The sequence below is a fragment of the Ictidomys tridecemlineatus genome, chromosome 5 (assembly GCF_052094955.1).
Source record: "Ictidomys tridecemlineatus isolate mIctTri1 chromosome 5, mIctTri1.hap1, whole genome shotgun sequence".
Classification (NCBI taxonomy): Eukaryota; Metazoa; Chordata; class Mammalia; order Rodentia; family Sciuridae; genus Ictidomys; species Ictidomys tridecemlineatus.
Genome location: NC_135481.1, coordinates 106634251 through 106654809, shown reverse-complemented (window position 1 = coordinate 106654809; position 20559 = coordinate 106634251). Strand labels below are relative to the sequence as shown.

General features: G+C 35.9%; 1 long non-coding RNA gene across 5 annotated transcripts; it reads left to right on the top strand.

Annotated features, from left to right (window-relative positions):
- The first annotated feature begins 3848 nt into the window (after nt 1–3848).
- Nucleotides 3849–18517, top strand: LOC144377909 (uncharacterized). Of its 5 annotated transcripts, none has more exons than XR_013439190.1 (6): nt 3849–4177; nt 8505–8580; nt 8835–9034; nt 10351–10481; nt 11467–13205; nt 17052–18517. It is a non-coding gene; the product is annotated as an uncharacterized LOC144377909 (long non-coding RNA). The 5 variants fall into 5 exon arrangements; XR_013439189.1 differs by having other exon boundaries at nt 10351–11673; nt 12265–13205; XR_013439188.1 differs by having other exon boundaries at nt 10351–12450; nt 12565–13205.
- The last annotated feature ends 2042 nt before the right edge of the window (nt 18518–20559 follow it).

The following is a 20559-nucleotide window of genomic DNA, read 5'->3' as shown; positions in this document are numbered from 1 at the left end:
TTTGAAAAGTAGTATTAGATTAATATACAGAAGTAAGATCAGAATGATTATGGCCAGGCTGAGTTTTGTGGTTTAAAATCTTTATGTAAATTTAATCACATAGGGAAGAATATAATTTTGACTTTTAAAATCGTGATTAGTATATTATTTAAATTTCTTTAAAGGGCTTAAATCTTTTCTGAGCCATGTGATTTGTTTTCAAGTGTCAATTTACTAGAAATGAATGTACTATATGTAAATATGTATGGTCAACCTGACCAAAGCTACTGCAAATGACCAGAAAGTTCCTAAAATGCACATTTGCCTCTTCTACTCGTCCCCTGATTACCAAGTAGATGATCAGTCTCTCTGTGGAGCTTGTTAAAAGAACAAGTAGCCTCATTCAAGAATATTATTTTAGGATGCCTTCTGATTACTCTGTGTATCTCTCCCTTTTGCTCCTTTTCTGCTTTGGATATAATCTGCTCTAGTGTCTCTATTTTAATGATGTATTTATCTTCTCTATACTGCTTAAGTGACGTTTTCAGAAGCTGAAGTCATGTTTATTAACTTTTGGATTTTTAGTGCCTAGGCATACACTTGGAAACCAGCAGGTAACTAATTTCTGGTGTACACTTGTCTAATGCAAAGGGTTGGTTAAAGTGTTAGATAATATTTTCCAATCCTTGGAGCCAGGTATTAACGTTTTGGTTCTTTTGTTTTTGGTAACAGAGTAAGCTTGTCTCTAAAATACAGATGGATAAATGAGATAAGAGATGTTGCTCTTTGAGAGGCTGGCTTGCCCTTTCTTGACACTGTGTAGTTGGGAAGTTCTTTAAATCTTTATTCTGTCTTCTGTCGTTTCCTTATGAAAGCTAACGATTAAAGGGATTTTTCAGCCCACGGTTGTCTCCCACATACTGACAACATGAGCTTAATTATCTTGAGACCCTGCAAAAGAGGTTGACGATATTGTTTTGGGAAACAGCTACTTCTGTACAGAACTGACCTTCCAGAATGGGAAGAATGCTATGCACTGTGTGTTTTTCCAATAGATTTGAGCTAGCCAGTTAGAAGGCAGTATACCTTAGTTGTCAAGAGCATGGGATCAGGCCGACTGAGTTTTGAGTCCAGCCTCCTCATCCCACTCTTATCAGATGTGTACCCATTGGGTAGAGAATTATCTATAATGACTAAGGAAAGCAATGAGCATAATACTTAGATTATATGGTGCTGTAAAGATTCGATGAGCTGTAATTACTCAATATCTATTGCATACCTTCCCTGTGGATGCAACTGAATAAGAAGACAATGTCTTTCTCACTGGGGAGCATGCATCTTAATGACCCTACAGAGTTAATACATTTAAAGTCTGAGGACAATGCTGAACTCAAAGTTAGTTGTTATCATTTTTGTTATTAACGCAAATGTTTAAATCATCAGCCCCCAACCATGTATCACATATCACTCTTCTATTATATTTCCCTCTAGACAAATTGGAGGATCTGTGGGGGCAAAGGTGCACTTCTAGAGTTTTATGGTGTTGTTCTGAAAGGGATGTGGCAAGAGACCAAGCACCCTGACTTTCAGGCCAAAGAGGATTTGGTATGCCAGAAAACAGGGAAAATCAGACCTTCTCTTTCTACTTTTCCTTAGCTACACTGTCTTCATTTGGTCTGCACTTCCCTATCAGCAGGCCCTCACCAACCACCCCTGGCAAAGGCACAGAGTTTATGGTAAGGAGCTGAGTGAGTCCTGACCACAAATTGGAGGACCTGTGTGGGCAAAGGTGTAGTGTTACACTTTCCTGGACCATGACCTTTCTCATTTGGCAAAGAGTTACAGCTTGCAGTTTTGAGGATGATGGGAAGCAATACTTAACTTCATAACCTTGATTCATATCCTTTCTCTTAATGGCTCTAACAGGACAACTGAAATTTATATTGCCTGATTGAAAAGAGGCTTTATTTGACCCAGACACAAAGTTAGCCTTCCAATAATTCCCTAATCTCTGAGCCATAAAAAATTAAATGCCAAGAGTTTGTACCTTACAAGATAAAATAAATGAGATAACTTTTTACTGGTAAACAATCAATAGCCTATTAGAAAAAAAAAACCTAGAATAAAATTCTCTGATTTTTGTGGATGGATAATGTTTTATTTTGGTGCATTAGGATTTTCCACTCGCTCTAGAATAATTGTAGAATAGATTTAAAAAACAGCATATTAGAATAAAGCAATGCAATGGGCAATAATTCAACTTGAAAAATAAGCTAATTGCAACATTGTTTGGTATATTAGACCTTTTTTTCACTGATTTTGAAATTTAGAAAAACTCCTGGTATTTATGTTTGCCATTTGAACAATTTAAGGCAACTATTAATATTCAGAAACACATACTCATTTCCTTTGAAGGGAGATAATTTAGTGGCTGTAAAGTAAGCATTGGCTTTGGATCTTGACAAATTGAGTTGAAATCCTGGCCTTTCCAATGACTTGCTATATTATTTTAGATTAAATTATTTAATATTGATTTTTTTATCTGAAAAATAGTAATGATGATACCTGAGGCTCTAGAATTATAGTATGATATTCCATAAAGGTAATGGAGAACAGGGAAATTAGGTTGCACAGTATTTTGTCTTCAGAATTTTAAGAAAATCACAAAATAATATGTTCCCAACCCCAGAAGATGTGATGCAACTTGAGTGAGACTGGGGTGCAATGTTTTTTTTTTAAAAAAAAATGCAAATAGACATGATTTTTATCCTATATGGAGTGGAAATCATAAAAGATACAGATAATGAACTCACTTGAATATGAGTTTTATAGTCAGACCTAGAATATCTTACAACTCTGTGTCTTTGGATAGTAATTTCTCCTGAACCTCCGTTTCTCTCTATATAAACACTCAAATTAATGCTACATCTCTTTGCATCATGATTTAGAACTACCACAGAATAGGTGCTCCTAAATAGTATTATTTAAAATAATTTATGGTACTTCTAGTTCTGTTATAGGACTGATCTAATAATAAACATTATTAGTTTTAGTTTTCCCTGGAAACGATATTGTGACTCTGAATGTTTAGGTCTATAACCATCCAGTTGCACAGTCATAGGATTTAATTTTAAAGGTGGATAACCTAGTTTTTGAAGGCAAAGAAAAAAATCATATTTTTATTTCACCAGTGCTGAGAAGGGTAAGTAAAGCCTCTTCCCCATGCCGATTCATTATTAGTACTACTGGACCTCTCTCTAGAGAATATATCTGTCCGACATAGAATGTTAGGCATTCAGAAGAGCTACGTCCTTCCGCGGATAAACTCAGTTTAAACAACATTTTATGATTTTATTTTCAATTTCCATCTTTCATGTTTTAGCATTCATCTCATTTTAAATGTTAGTATCTGTAAGGATGTGACCAAAAATCAGAGCATGGAGGAAAGATGACTCAACAGATTCATTCATCCAGGTCGATTTCAATTCAGGTTCTATTTGTTTTCAGTCTAATACTTATAAGCCCAGGACTCCCTCACAGGCTCTGGCTTCTTAATTAAAATCACTATCACACTGCCTGGAGGAAAGTCTATTTTTCCATGTTTTTCTCCTTTTACACAGAGTTCCAGAACATTAAGATTACAGCTTTTGGCCTAAGATTTTAACCTTCTATAAGCAGAGGGTGATTTTCACCATATCAAATCTGGTATTTATCATTTTTGGCAGTCTCTGATTGCAAATGAAATTTCCCGGAATATTATGAAAGAAAGGCCTTGGTGTACAGAACATTCCTGATTTATAGCACTAGACCTTGCTTTTAAAATAATTTTGCGGGAAAATTTGGCTTATCCTTATTTTTTTTTTCTTGATTTCATAACTTAATGTAGCTAAAATAGACACTTTAATTTCACTGATCAATTATAAATTAGGGACATATGAGACATAATTAAGGGTATATTTTGGCTTCTTTGACTTTGGCCTGAATCAGAGCACAGATACAAATGCTAACAAAACCCCTCTTTGCCATCAAAATATAAGATATGATCTTAAAATATGAAGTCTACTACCAATGTTATGTGTTTAACTCAGAATTGTGACTCATCCTCAAGGGAGCTATGAAATAGATTCCACCCCTTCCTCAGAAGAAGTCAGATTCTGCTAACCTTAACTTCATGACAGTAGATACTGCGATCAACAAGGTAGGAACTGACCTATCATTTCATATATATATATATATTATAATAACCTCCTAAACTCTATTAACCTCAGAAAGCAATATTTCATTTGTCTTCCTACATGGAAACTTTCATTTGAAAATTATTCTTTCTCAAATGTTATGGTTTAAATATTATATCTGCCGAAGCTCATGTGTGAGACAAGGCAAGAAAGTTTAGAGGTGAAATGATTGGGTTATGAGAGCCTTATCCTAACCAGTAAGGTATGGTGTGGCTGGAGGAGGTGGGTCATTGGTGTGTCTTTGGGGTTTATGTTTAGTTCCCGGTGAGAGAGAAGATCATATATCATAATGTTCTGCTTCATCTTGGCTCAGAGCAATGGAGCCAGCCATCTACAGACTGAGACCTCTGAAACTGTGCACCCTCAAATAGACTTTTTCTCCTCTAATTATTCTTTTCAGGTCTTTGAGTTGTTATCAGTGAAAAAGCTGACTAAAATATCAACCATGTTTATCATATGACTTTATGATCCTGCTCACTTCCAGTAATTCTAGAATAAACTCAGCATTCTCTGCCATATGGCCCCAAACCATTAATCCATTAATCCAATCTTTTTACATACATGATTTTTCCACTTATATCAGGCCAGGATATTTGCAATTGCCGAAATGTACTTCATCTATTCATATTCTATGCATCTGTATAACGCAGTAGGATAATACAAAGTATACATAATAATCTTTGCCTATAGTGTCTGGCACATGGATCCTAAAACCCTTGTAATTTCCTCAGCAATGGTAATGCTAGGAATATCTTTAGTGCTAAGATTTGGTCTCTGTTCTAGTTTCAAAGACTTAACTACTTATATTCTTGCAGACAGAAGTGCTAGCACAATCTTTCATTCTACTATTTTCTCTTTGCCCTTGGTTCCTGACACAGAGCCTAAGTCCTTTGGAATTTCTTCAGTGATAGAAATTTTTTGTGCTAATGAAGCAATTCTTGGTGGGTTCCTAGACAGCATCTGGATGGGATTTGGTTGCCAGGAGTACCAACCATGTTACTAGAGGGTTAGAACTTTGAACACCCACTCTCAAACCTGAGAAGAGACTTGAAAGTTTAGGTTGATTAGCAATGACCACCAGTGTAATTAATAATTACAAAGTTTTAATGAACTTTTGTAGAGCTGAACACGTGAAGGTTTCTGGTGGATAGCATGCCTAAAGTGGGCTTAGAAACTTTGCATTTATTCTTCCCTACCTCCCTCTATGCTGTTCTTTTGTATTCTTCAGTATATCCTTTATTAATCAACCAATAAACATGGTTAACATGTTTTCCTAAGCGCTGTCAGCTTGAGCAAATTAATTGAACCTAAGGTGGGGATCATGGGCATTCTGATTTATAGCCAATGAGTCAAAAGCAGAAGTCACAGCCTTTGCTTACTGTTGGAGCCTGTAATGGGGCACTCTTTTGAGACTGAACTCTCTCCCTGCACTGTCTGATGCTGAAGAGTGTCAGAAGTAAATTGAATTAATGGATACCTTGTTAGAGTTTTCTGGAGAAACTGCAGAACTGATTTGGTTCTTGGTGGAAAAATCCCCATACATTTTGGTGACCAGAGGTGAAGACTTCAGTAGTGAACTAGGAGTGAGAAAAAAAAGTGCTTTTTATTTCCTCTCTCAGCATACACCCTACCCGTTGTTTGGAAGGACCCTTGTCTCTACCTCAGAAACCCAGTTTGAACATCAGATTTTCTATGTACCCTTTTATGACAAGACTGCAGTAATTCTTCTCATCCTTTTAGTTATTCTTTATCTGTATGCCTTTCCACACATCTACTTTGTTTCTTAAAAACTATAGCAGATCTAACAATGCCTCTGCTAATTAATACACCAAAACAGAAGACTTTTCATTCCCACAAGTATTTATTGAACACATTGTGTCAGGTACTTTTCCAGACATTTAAGACACACCAGACAGCAAAGTTTTCTTGCTTGCAAAGACAAAGCAATAGCTGATTTTTAAAAACTAGTTTTCTGAATCTTGGAAGAATGATAGGATTAGCTAAGTTCTGGTAGATAAGTAAATATCATGGCACCCAACGAAGTACTCAACTTGGTAATGGGACAAATGCTGGTCTAGCTTATTTAGAAATTTCTAATGGGAAGAGGAGAAATAATACTAACAATTATTGAACAGTCATACAAAACAAATACAGTTATTTTCATTAACTGTTACCAATAATCTTGAAAGATTCTTAACTGCTTTTACAAATTCTTTTTAACAAAACACAAAAACAGAAACAGAAACAAAAACCATGTACCATATGTCCAGGAAAGTCTTGATCTGTCTGTATTAGATAGAGTATTGCTTAATTGTACATGGATGGCATCTATGTCTCCTGAAGCCAGCTCTAGTTTTCTGGAATAACTGGGATGATGAATGATAATATTTTTCATCAATTGATTCCAACTGCTTTCCAAGAATAATTTCCAATACCAATGGGGATGATTCCAATTGAAGTCAGTTCCCACACTAACTACCCAGACTCTGAAGATTAAGGGTTAAGTTCTATAAGATCATCACCATTTCAGTTCCTAGAAAAAAAAAAAAATTGGCCTCTCAAGCACTTCCATCTTACTGACAATAAATTTGTGGGTTTCCACAACCTTTCATCAGATTTCTCAATTTTCTAAGTTGACATTCAGAATTTGGAAAGGCACTATGCATACAATCACAATTTTATTATGAAGGATATAAAATAGGCACAGCCAAATGAGAGAGATACACAGGGTGAGTTATGGGATGGAGTAATAGATAGGCAATTGATGCTGTCCTAAAGCTACACAGGTACCTTTCAGGAGTCTCCTCATTAATATAAACCCAGGCATGGTCAAATAGGGCTTGTGATGAGCAAATATAGTAAAAAAGATACTCATGTCACTCAAGAACTTCCAAGATATTAAAGAACTCTATGCCAAAAATTAGGTAAAAAAGCCAAATATAAGCCAATGCACGGACCCATCCACTACAGGTTATGGTTTAATTGGTCTTCAGTGAGAACCTATCATGGGCACTTTAGAAAGAATCTCCAGGGACACTTATGTGGAGGCAGGGTTAAAAACCATTCTTTACATATTTCAAGGAGCTGGGTTTGGGTGGTAGGTGTAAAACATATTTATAAATGTTGGCTGAATCATGGTCCAAACACCATGCTGGATGTTGAGGAAACCACAGTGAGCAACCAGGCATGTCGCTACCATCTGCAGCTTATAGTGCTATAGGAAAGACAGATGGAATATATATGCCAAGTAGGATGGAGTTAAAATGTCAGGTTCAGAGTGATATGAAAGTGTGGAGCAAGGGACCCTGGCAGAATGAGGAGGTGAGGGTAGACCAAGGAAAGCTTCCTAGAGGAAAACCAGTGATGGGTTTCTTTTCCTAAAAGAAAACCAAAAGGCAGTTAATTGACAAAAGGCAAGCAGATTATTTTTCTTGGCATTTGATGTTCAAGGTGAGGATCATCATGCACCAGTGACATTGGCAGGCATCACCTAGGGGCTACTAACAGTACAGAGTACCAGGCCACACCCCAGAAATCCTCAGTTGGCATAGCATTTTACTAATAACACTGGTAAATCCTGTGCACCACCAAATTTGAGAAATATAGCTCTTTTCAATCCCCTCCAAAAGGAACCCCTTGTGAATTTCTGGATGAAATCCCTGAGGCACAGACAGAGAACTAATTGTACAAATATTCCGAAATTTCTATAACTTACCCTAAGAATGTCCCACTGAAATTATTTTTGCTTAAACTTGCAAGATTCATATCCTATTGTTTCCAAAAATTAAAAGAAAAAAAGTACCTTAACTAATGTAATTTCCATTCCCCAAATGCTAGGAAAAAATGACCAGAACCTAAATTATAAATCACATTTTCAAAATTTTATAATATATTTCCAGCATTTCATACTCTTCCTTTCCTTCATAATTTAACACACATGTAGTTTAAGCCAATTAGCTTTGACTGATGGTAAGAATTTGGTGCTTTTGGCTGCCTTATGATTTCTATCACTTTTCAGTTGTATATATTCACTTTGTGAGGACTGTGTTAGTTATCTATGGGTGCATGACAGAATACCCCAAATATATGAGTTTAAGACAACAATGAATGCTTACAATCTCACAGCATTAGTAGGCTGGGTAATTTTTACATTTTGATTTAATCGTCCATTTTGATTACATGTAATAAAAAGTATTCTGCTTTATTTATTTTTTCCTGGCACTGGATTGAATCCAGGAGTGATCTACCACTACTGAGGTACATCACCAGCCCTTCTTAATTTTGATACAGGATTTTACCGAGTTGCCAAGGCAATCCTCAACTTGTGATCCTCTTGCCTCAGCCTCCTGAGTTGCTGGCATTTTAGGTGGGTACCACCACATCGGACTTAACTGGGTTGTTTTTTGACCAGCATATCTCATAAGGTAATCGTCAAGGTGGCGGGAAGGAGAATTCAGTCATTGGAAGACTTGCCTGGGGATGGAGGGTCTAATACCAAGGCTCAAATCATGACCTAAATGTTCATGCTTATTGTTGACAGGGGACCTTAGTTTTTCACCTCATGGGCTTCTCCATTGGTTTACTTGAATGATCTCATGCTGTTGGACTGTATTTCACCAGGGAAACTGATCCCCAAGAGCAAGGCAGAAATTGCCATATTTTGTGAACGAGGCTTCGAAGTCATACTCTACCACTTCTGCTGTGTCCTACTGATTACAGTTCAGCCCTGCCTGTCCAGTGAGAGAAAGGTTACCCATAGGAGTTTGAACACCATGAAGGAGGAATTAAAGGAACTGATCTTGGAGGCTTCCTAACACAAGGTTCGTTCATATTGCATATGATATCACTTTCATGTTACCAACTCTTGTTTTAAAAAATAAAAAACAAATATAGTGACATGTCAAACATCCTCTATGGGACAAAGATGAGGACCACTTTGAAGCAGACCTTTGGCAGTCCTTTATAATGGACACTTCAATGTGTATAATAACAATGCTGAAAAATAATACTGAACCATTATATAATAGCAGTATGATGTTTAATGTTATATTACTAACAATAAATATCTATGAGTTATATGTCACTTGATTAGTGTCATGCACCACTCTAATGGCTTTCTATATTTTAATGAAACATCTTTACAATAAACCGAAGGAGTAAGAAATTTTTCTCTATTTGACAGATGAGTAACTAACTTACAGATATTAAGTAGTATTGTTACTGTATCTCCTAATTTCCTGTATTAGTACTCCTAAATACTACTACTAATTAGTAGATTGAGTGTAGGGTAATAAGATCATGGACTGACTGCTTAGGGACTGGGAGCCACTTCTAATTAGTATAATCTGATGTTGAAAAACAAGGTGAAGAGGTGTAAGAAAAAAATATAGCTTAAATTTTCAGGATATTTAAAATACAAACAATGAAAGAGGAAAAAATGTGGAAATATTTTTGTTTCATTTCACTTTCCAAAATGCTCAACAAATCGTATACTGTTTGATTCGTTTATTACACAAACATTAGTTGTACTTCCATGTGCTAGGTTCTATGGAAGGGGCTGAGACACAGTGTTGAATAGGGCAAAGAAAAATCTCTATGCACAAAGAGTTTAAATTCTAATGAGGAAGATAGACATCAAACAGGATAAATTAATAAAATACATAGTAGACTAGATGTTGTTAAGAGCTAAGGATAAAGAATTAAGCAAGGATGAAGGGGAATGGGGGGAAATTCACTACTCAGGGATGATCTTATTGAGCAGGTGACTATTGAGTAAAAACCTGGTGGAAGCACGAGACCCAGATCTGGAGAAACTGCAATTCAGGTTCAGGGACCAGCAAGTGCACACAGTGGTTCAGAGACATGCACTTGTATAGCCACTTTGGAAAAACAGCAATGGAATTGGAGCAGAGTATACAAGGAGAGAAAACTAGGAAGCTGGTATAGAATCAAGACATGGAGGTGTGAGCATAGGTCATTTAAGCCTTTGGGGGTTTTGGGGGGTTTCAGTAGGCACTTATTGGGATCATGCTGTTGCTGTGCTCAGAAAAGATTGAAAGTAAAGGAAGTCAGGAGCAGTAAGCTGAGCTGGTGGCTTGTGTAGCAAGCCAGGTAACTGCTGTTATGCTTTGTCTAGGGTGGCAGGAGTGAGGTGGGAGAAGAGTAAAGGAAATGGATCTCCCATTTGAAGATAGCTGACGGTTGTTTCCTTTAATCACAAAAGTGGTGCTGAAGAGGTAAAAGTGATCCAGGACAAGAGCTCCAAAGGTATAGAATGAGAGGGCCCCAAAGCAGAACCCATGCTCATTTAAGATTAGAAAGGACACAAGCTCTACTATCCACAAAAAGAAGACTGTTTAAAACAAAAGGGATTTCAATGACCTACAGAGGTACTGACACAATGTTGAGAAGTGTAAAGATTTTAAAAAGAAGATGATACGATGAAGGTTTGGAATAATATTTTTTTAATATGACTCAGATTATCAAAGTAAGGCTTGGCAAGTTCTCCCAGCAGAAAAGAAAGAAGCAAAAAAAGAGGAAAAAAGTTCAAATTATTTATAAAATGAAGTAAATTTATTTCTAAAATTTCCAGCTATTTATAGATATATATTCAAATGTTGATCCCAAATTATATTGGATTTATCAGTATTTTGTCTTCCAATATAAACACAAGAATCAATATAATGGATATCAATAGCACAGACCCTAGGGTAGTCAAAGACTCAACACATTTCTCTTGAATCTCTAGCAGGGTCAAAATGAAAGATTTTACTAATGGGGAAAATTAGACTCTTTCAAAATGACTGTTCATTCCATAAACACTGGATGCGTCTTGCAAACTAAATGCTGATAAATTACTCCCCAAATTTTTTTTCAGCACTTGTCCTTTTCCACATAGGAGACTGATAAGTCTCAAATGGTATAACATGATATGATTTAGTATTCTATACCTGGAAAAATCAATGGAGATGACTTAATCTTCCTTCTTGACATCTACCCACTTGACAGATGGAATAAATGAGGAACATGGGACATAAGCAATTTACCTAATGTCATATGATCAATTAATTTCAATATTGGGATTGAAAAGCAGAGAACTCTTTTAACTATTTATATCTTTATATCATTCTAATATAATGAGGGTCACTTTAAAATTTATTGTTGGTGTTGTTCCCCACCCCTACCCTCACACACACTATACCATTAAAAATACGTGTTTCCCATTTGGATTCACACTGGCATCTCTCCACAGCTGTGTGAGGACAGGTGTAAAGGGGCAATGTGTGAACTTCCCATTTCCCTCTCCTGCTGGGGAAGTGCAAATCCACAGCCTGGGATCTCAAATAAGAAGCTCACAGAGCCACATGGAGGGGAATCTGTTTCATCACATCCGCATCCTCAGTCTCCCACAGGACCTGGCACACACAAGACACTCAGTGTACTTCCACTAAATGAATGAGTGAGTAGATTGTTCCTTGCTTAATGTCAGTGAAACCCAGAAACCCAGTAAGGCTCACAGTGCCTCCTGGGTTACAGGTCTGCTTTGGCTGGGATGAGGGTGGAGGCTCTTTCATGTTATATTTGCATTTCATAATTAAAAAAAAAATCACAGTGTAGGCTTTTAAAGACAGATAAAGGAAGACATAAAGCATCTGTGAAAGGATTCTCCTCCAAGTAAGAGAAAAGGAAAGTGGTGTGATTACTGGTAAGAACAAATAATTTAAATCATGCAGAAAGAAAGTGAAACCTAAATTGCTACTTTTCATAAAACGACCTAGTCCTCCATCAATTAGGTTAAAGGTACCTTTATAGGGACATGTGTTCTGAAATTCTGGTTCTTATGAAATTCCACTTACTAAATCATATTCCGAATCTTTAAATTACAAGACTCTAAATTATCCATTTTAAGGGGAAAAGGAAGTATGATAAACGTGGCCCCTTCATACAGTGGCAGAACATGTGTAGAAAGTTCATTTTCTATCAATCAATGCAAAATAGCAGTTCTATCTTTTACAAAAAAAAACTTTTTGTTTTTCAAAATTGAACTCAGCCAACAGTAAATTGTAAGACTTGGAAATCAGCTTGCTATGCAGGAACCTTCAGATTAAGGATTGACACAAAAGGACGCCACTTGCTCCCTAACTGCTTGACTTCTGGGAGCATATAGCCGGTCTGACTGAAGTTGTCCACTAGAATTTCAGCAATCATGAACTTCCTTCTGTGCAAGCACGGACAGGTGATAATTTACTGCCATCCAAGTGGCTATAATGGAGTCGTTTTTAAAGATGAAATTTTTAAAAGTCAGACTCATATTTTATGTGTTACACAGTTGCAGCTCATTCTCTTTCAGAAGGAAAATGGCTGTAATCATGAAGAAAAGGTCACACACTTCTTGAGTCTCCTCCTTGAGCACACGGAAATCTGCACAAATACATACAGAAATACACTCAGAGGTTAAGGGCATGCCTCACTGCCTACGCCGTCTTCTCCAGGATCCAGCACTAGTGTGAGATGAGGAGACACTCAGTCTGGGTGCAGTATTTAAGGGGAGACAACAAAGCTCCACAATGAACGTGAGGAGCAGTAATGCTGCCCACTCTGCCACACCGGCATCTGAGGTAGAAAGGAAACAGCAGTAATACCCATCCTGTTTGTACTTGAAATGTTGATATGTTCATCATCAGGGATCTTTTTTCTTGCATTGCTTTTTGAGTTTTTGAATATTATATTAAAATATTTGTTTGGATTATTGAGTTCTGGGAGTCTCTTAAGTTTTGTCCTGGTGGCTTGTGCCTTGCTAGTCTAGGTCATCTAATCTGAACATGTGCCTGCCCAGATGATTCTGTTTATCTCAAAGACATCAAATAAATACTCAAGATCTCAAGAATTTCATTCTATTGTATCGGTTTCTCCACAAACATTAGGAATGTTCAGCCTCTAGGCAACCCCTCCAAAAGCATGGCTTCTTGGGATCTAGAAGAACACTGGAAGGTAAGAAGAAACTGTGTGTGCTCTGAAATCTATCACTATGAAAATCAGAGCTAAGTAAGGAATTCTAGATCAGAAAATAAATCCATGCTCTGAATTTGAGCCTTTATAACATCCACACAGGAATATACCCAAACAGACTGGGCGTGATGGAGAATGTGCTATAATCAGCAAAGCCTATTTTCACTGAGACCTGTTAGCATGATCATTCTTATACTGAGTCAGATTCAAGTTTTCCTTCTTTAAAAACTCACTTTTCATCCCTGGATCTGTTATTTACCAAGACTGATCCTTTGTTCATTCTTCTAAATTTTGAAGACAGATACAAATTGGCATCCAATTGAAACAATTTTTTTTTCATTTTGGGCATTTATCCTCAGGAGAGAATTATTATTTTCCTACTAAATGTTGTTAGGAACTTCAACTGTGTTGAAATAGGAGCAAAAATCCTGGTAGCCATCACCATCATGTTTCATCCTCAGATTGGTTTCTTTGGGCCGAAAATGTGCTGATTTTCTCACCCTAGATAGTCATCAGCAGTTTCTGAAGGGGTTCAAATAATATGAAAGTCTGCAACCAACCCTTCAAGAATTTGTCTGCTTTGAGTAAGGTCCAGAGGTCTTTTTTTGTTATTGTTGTAGATGGACACAATATCTTTTACTTTATTTATTTGTTTTTATGTGGTGTGGAGGACTGAACCTGGTGCCGCACGCGTGCTAGGCAGGCAAGTGCTCTATCACTTAGCCACAACCCCAGCCCTAGGCCAAGGGGTCTTTGTTGTTAAAAAGTTCCCTGGGAGATTCAAGTGCTCCGATGAGAATCAAGCTAGAAAAATTTAAGATTAAATATTTCATTAATTTTCATAAAGCAATTTTCTCCTCTGTATTTAAGGTTCTTCTGAAAACTGCAATAATTATTTCAATACTAAAAAGAGATTATATGGGATCGACTATTTTCCTGGATTGCATAGGGGTAGAAAAATTAGGCAAATATAATGGTATCCTAAAGCAATATGTAACATATGGTCTAGAAATCAGAAAAATCTCAGTGAATTTTCCAGATTTTCATTCAGGGATAAACATTTATCTTATAAAATACTATAACCAAAGACAATTATAATACTTTATATAAAATATTATGTACCTGTGTTATTTCCTCTGAGACTTATGAAAATTCTAAGACAAAGAAATGTACCAATGTGCTTATTTCAGTGACCCATCCGTGCCAAACATAGGAGATATTCTACTGCTAATATTATAATTTGGTAAGAACTACTGTAATCATAATGTCAGTTTCTATGAAATATTCTATGAAGCATTTTATCAGCTTAAGAAAAAAAGTATTAATTCAAACCAGGTGAGTTGAAAAAAAATACTACAGGCTAGCCAGGTTTATATGATCTAATATTTTTATTGGGGTTTCAATTTGATTAAAAGATAAGAACTCTTTCTAATTATTATTTTAGGATAAACATTCGTTGACTTAATGAAATTTTACTGTACCTGATTAGCAGTAGACTTTAGACACAAAAGCCAAGGCCTACAACAAGAGAGAAAAGCATGTGTGGTCTTGTCGGCTGTTTATTTGGGCAAAATCAGAAGCACTTTTAAGTCTGGCTGGATTCCCTATTTTTAAACTGTTTTCCATTTATAAGCACATAATGGCCACAAGGAAATACCTTCAGGTTTTCTATGCTAGTCTAAATTGGTGCTTTCAGGAGAAGATTACTTAGAGTTGAAATGCATGTCTTTAATTGAGAGTAATTTCAGTTCTAATACCCCTTACACTTATGAACAAAGGTTCTGTGCCAAACAGGCTGGGATATCTAGATTGAGAGATGAGTAAGATTTCATACTTACTCTCATGTGTCTTTTTACTAAATCTCAATGAGAGTACGACCCTTTAATAGAGCCAATCTATTTCAGATCTGGGGTGACTCCCTACTATAGCTTGGATTCTTACACCAATCAATCACTGCTCCTCTTATCATATGTAATAGCATCAAATTGATCCATGATATCCAAAACAGAATATCATAATTCTCAAGGCTTGTTGGATTTTAAATACTTCAGTGCTATCTATAAGAACCTATCTGTGGTAGTGGTTTTGTTTTGAGTTCATAAGAGTCAATGAAGTTAATAATTCTTAAAAGAAGTATAGACTGTAGAACAAGGTGTATTACAGCCATGCTTCCTGAATACATTGATTGAATTAACCCCACTTGTGTCATTCGTCAAATAGCTTTAGGAGTTTTATGTATAGGAATTAACTGTAGCAGGACACAGTTATGTATTCAGAACTGATTTTTTTTTTGAAAACCATCTTTCTTTCTGAATTTGCTACACTCTGTTAAGCAAATTACTACTCATTTGAGCCCTTTGCATCGTAATCGAATTTCATTGTAAATGCAGACTATCCTTGACCATTCCCCTTGAGCTAGAAAGACACACATTGTCGACTCAATCTATGAAACTATCAGTAAAGGGAGCAAAAAGGAGACATAAATGTGAGAAATTTTCCAGAAGCCCTCAATGTTATAGTTGTCCAGCCTGTCATGTTGGATTCATTTAGACAGAAACGGCTTTCACAGAATGCCCACCAGACTCGTTCCCACAGGCTGTTTTGCCATCTGTAGTATTAAAGAATATCCATTATGAGTGCCTTGGGGCTACTCTTTTAGAATTGATTACAAAGTATTCATGATGCACCACTGAAAGTGGAATTATTAACTTAAATTTTCCAAAACAAAAAAATCCAACCAGTTGCTTTACTCAACCAGAAACAAATAATAACCTGTGTTTTAAATTTCATATCTGAACTGAAAATACACAGAGAGACATACACACGTTCACCTTTGCTTGAGATAGATCCCTGCTAATAAAAATTCATTTAACTGAATGATGGTCATAGAAAGTTGATACGTAATATAATCTACTTGAGAGACCTCTTTTCCTGATTTATTTATTCAAAAAAGCACATCTCAAAATCCACAAGCATCTAGCTCATAAAAAGGGGATCATGAGGTCTTATTTTCCTTAAATAAAGCATTCAGATGCAATTTAGATGGACAGCAGTACACATGTTCTATAAAGCTGTATTATTGGATGCAATGACTTTTACCAGTTTAGGAAATAGATATTTAAGTCATTTCCTTAAAACTTGTAATAAACTTTTTAGATATTCTGACCATGCTACTTACGACAATTCTTATTTTTATAAATTGAGTTTTTCTTTTTAAAAGTAGTCCATACAAAGTTGGGGATATCAAATATGGTTGTATAGCCAGTATTTGATATTAGAAGTTTAGTTACTTCAAAGCCCAAAGAAATTCTGTAAGTGGCCTCCAAAGTGATTGCTTTGGTAATTTACTTTCTTTTCTATGCTGAATCTTTGGACTCCTCCTAAGGCCTGGTTGCAAAAAACATATTCTCAGCCTCAAAGGACAAATTATTTTCCAATATGTTATCAAGAGAAAACGGTATAACTGTTATGCAAATTAGGTGCTTAATTGCTGCCTTCTATTAATCATGAAAGCTTGATTTGGAACTGATCCCAGAGGTCATTCAATCATTGAGTGAATCGTTTACCCAAGAAACCATAATATACACCATCTAAGTCAGATCACAGCATTCACATATGTGATGTACTTTATGTTCAGCTGAACTGGGGCAGATGATTCAGTGACTCACTTGAGTAAAATGTTGGCAGGTCCTTCTATTTGGGGGTATTCTTACATATTGGAAATTTATTTATTTATTTTTTTCTGAGATGGACATCCATTGTTTTTCTGGTCTGCCAGTTATCCTTTCCTAATAGAAAGTATTTTTTTTTCTCTCCTCTTGTCCACAGGCATGGTGCTGCAGGGAGCCAAGAGCTCCTCATTCCCTCTGCAGAGGCTGCAGCAGGCCTATTCACCAGGTGCTTCCTCTCCCTGCTCAGAGACACACACGTGCTGTGTCCATTGGACTCTCTGTCTCAGGAATTTAAATCATATGAAATGAGATAACAAAGACGAAACAATAAAGCAGATAATTAGGGGGTTTTTGAGTCACTTTTGAGCAGGTGTGCTAAGTAGATAGTTCCTGCAGTTGCCGCTGGACCCCAGGCTTCCTTGAATCCAGTCTCTTGATATCTTTCCAATTCCTTCTTTTGCTTCTGTCAACCACTGTGTTCCCATTGCCTGCAAGCAAAGAACTCTCGCATATAATTTCCCAGTAGTATCCTCTTTTGTACCTCAAATTTACTGTCTTGAATTTGTCCATGTTCACAGATCCAGAATTCAAACAGAAATCCCGTTGACTATTTAACTCTCTTTTGGTCAAACAAATAAGCTTCCTACAACTATTACTTAGAGTATTTGAATTGTAGACTTTCAATCCACATTCCTGATCCCATTTCCTCTTTTGAGCATTAACTCACATGAAATTGGGCGTGAAATAAATGACACAAGTGTTACACTCCTGCTTTTGGGGAAGGGGCTGATCTGGTCACAGCCCCATTACCTTCCTGACCCTCTGACCATGTTTGATTAATTTCCCAGCTAAATTTAAGACTGATTATTTTACTGTTGCATTTTTGTCTAATGAATTATAGCCATTAATTTAGTATTAAACTATTAGGGTTTTAATGAAATATGGTATCATTCCTTCTAAATATTCATTAGATTCAATGATAAAAGGTGTTGAGTAGACCAGATCCCTCTAGCAGATTATTAATGATTTGTGTGTGGTTCACATCAGTTTAATCGTAAGTGGCTTGTTACTGAAAGTTTTTTTTTTTAACTGCAAATTATCTAACATATGTAATCACTTAAACATATTGAAATAACTACATACCTGTATATCTGAGGAATGAAATTTCAATTCAGCCCTAATTTATCTGTATTTCCTCAATATGGTACAAAATATTACTACTAGACCAACAAATAGAATCATAAGTAATGGGTGAAAAGATTTACTCTTGTTATATGCAAAGCAATCTGTGAGTTTCTATTCTGTTCTATTCTATAGTATTCCTTTACTTTAAAAAAAAGTAGTCATGCAAGTTTAGTGATTTCTATCAATATTGCTTTCTTGATTGTGATATTGCATTATAGTTATACAAGATGTTACTACTGGGGAAACCTGAAGGACATGAGGGATCTCTTTGTATTATATTGTATAGCTGCATTTGAATCTACAGTTATCAAAAAAATTTTTAAAAGAATAAAAGTCAGTTATGGCCTAAATTAATTCAGAGTTTTAATAATGATACATCAAAAGAAATTTATAGGAGATCATAATAAAAGTATTAATAAAAATAATGAATAAAGCAAAGGTGGCTGTCATCCATCACTTCTCAATATTATTGTGAACGGTCTAACTATTATAATATGATAAGAAAAAAGGAAATGATATTGTAAAGAAAATAAAACTGGAGTAATTTCTAGATGGCAGCATTATGTATAGGGCAAGTGTTAAAAATATAATTAGAAATTGGATTATAGACAAAGTGAATCTGAATAACTAAAAAATAAAATTGGCTAATCTTATAAATAAAATAAGACACTGGTTTTCACTCATAAATAATTGCATTTTAAGGACATTTATGAACCTAATTTTTCTGTGACTGTGGCAGGTATTATCAAAGGCTGCTGTGGTAAGTAGAAATTAATAGAAAACTTTTTAGAAAGCAATAGAAAAGCTGAAAATTTATATAAATTTATTTCATAATCTTTGTTCTAGTAAATATTTGCTTTGGATTCCATTCTAAATACATAAAGCACTTTGGTAAGAATTTATACAATAAGTAGTTCACTATAGCTGAGGCTGTAATTGTAACAAGACATTTAAAAAAGTTTAAGTCTAAACCAGGGATTATGTTCAAATGCATTTATGGAAGGATTCTTTACAGCCTTAATAATGTTTTTAATAAGATTGTTTAATAATAGGAAAAATACTAAAATGTAATATTAAATGACCAGAAGGAAATTCACTAAAATGTTGATGGCTGTTATTTCCTATTACTTTTTGCACTAAAAGAATTTAAATTCTCTGAGGTGGTGCTTCTCTGGTGTGGTTACATTTTGGAGTGGCTTTTAAAACATATGTTCAACAAATATGTATTAGTCAGTGAGGGCTGCCATAACAAAGTACTCATACCAGGTAGTTTAAACAGCAGAAATTCTTTTTTTTTTTTATAAGTTCTGGAGGCTGAAAATCTGAGATCAAGGTTCCAGCCAGGTTTATCCATTCTGAAGCACCTCTCTATGGTTCATGGACAATGGCCTTATCTCTTTGCTTTCATCTCATCTTTTCTCCATGCATATCTGCATCTTTATTCTACTCTCCACTTCTTTTTTTTTTATATATATATATTTTATTTTTATTTATTTATTTATTTTTTTTACTTTATTGTTGGTCGTTCAAAACATTACACAGTTCTTAATACATCATCTTTCACAGTTTGATTCAAGTGGGTTATGAACTCCCAACTTTACCCCGTATACAAATTGCTGTATCACATCAGTTACCCTTCCATTGATTGACATATTGCCTTTCTAGTGTCTGATGTATTCTGCTGTCTGTCCTTTTCTCTACTATCCCCCCTCCCCTCCCCTCCCCTCCCCTCCCCTTTTCTCATCCCTGTTTAATGTAAATCTTCTTCTCAAAGACACCAGTTAAATTTAACTAGGGTTCATCCCAATGACCTCATTTAACCTTAAGTACTTCTTTAAAGACCCTATCTCTAGATACATTCATATTCTGAGTTAGTAGGGTCATCATATGACTGTCTATAACAGTGTTCTGGATAGACCATTTGGTGCTATATACACTCAAGCCATCATTGAGAGAAAGCACCCACATTACAATGTATTATAGGAGTCCTCCCTTATATACAGAGGATATGATCCAAGCCCCACAATGGATGCCTGAAAGAGTGAATAGTAATGGACCCTGTGTACACTGTGATTATCTAGACACCCAGTAGCTTTGCCACATAGTACTAGAGTTAATGTGTCCTGCCATGTCTTATGCCTTGCTGCCTTGAAGGAATCATGACCCTGTGTTTTGAAGCCATTACTAAATAAAATAAAGCTTATTTTAACATAAGCATTGTGGTACCAAGCCAGTCTATCTAACAGCCTAGAAGTCATCAGTGCCTAGCAGGTAGATAGAGTATACAACATAGATATGGGGATAAAGCGATGACTGATATCTCAGGTCTGGCAGAGCAAAACACCATAAGATTTCGTCACCTACTCAGAGCTACCCAGAGTTTCAAATTTAGAAATAATTTCTGAGAGTTTCCATCTTATATTTTCAGAGCACAGTTGATTGAAACCACATAAAGCTTAACCACGGATGAGGGAAATACA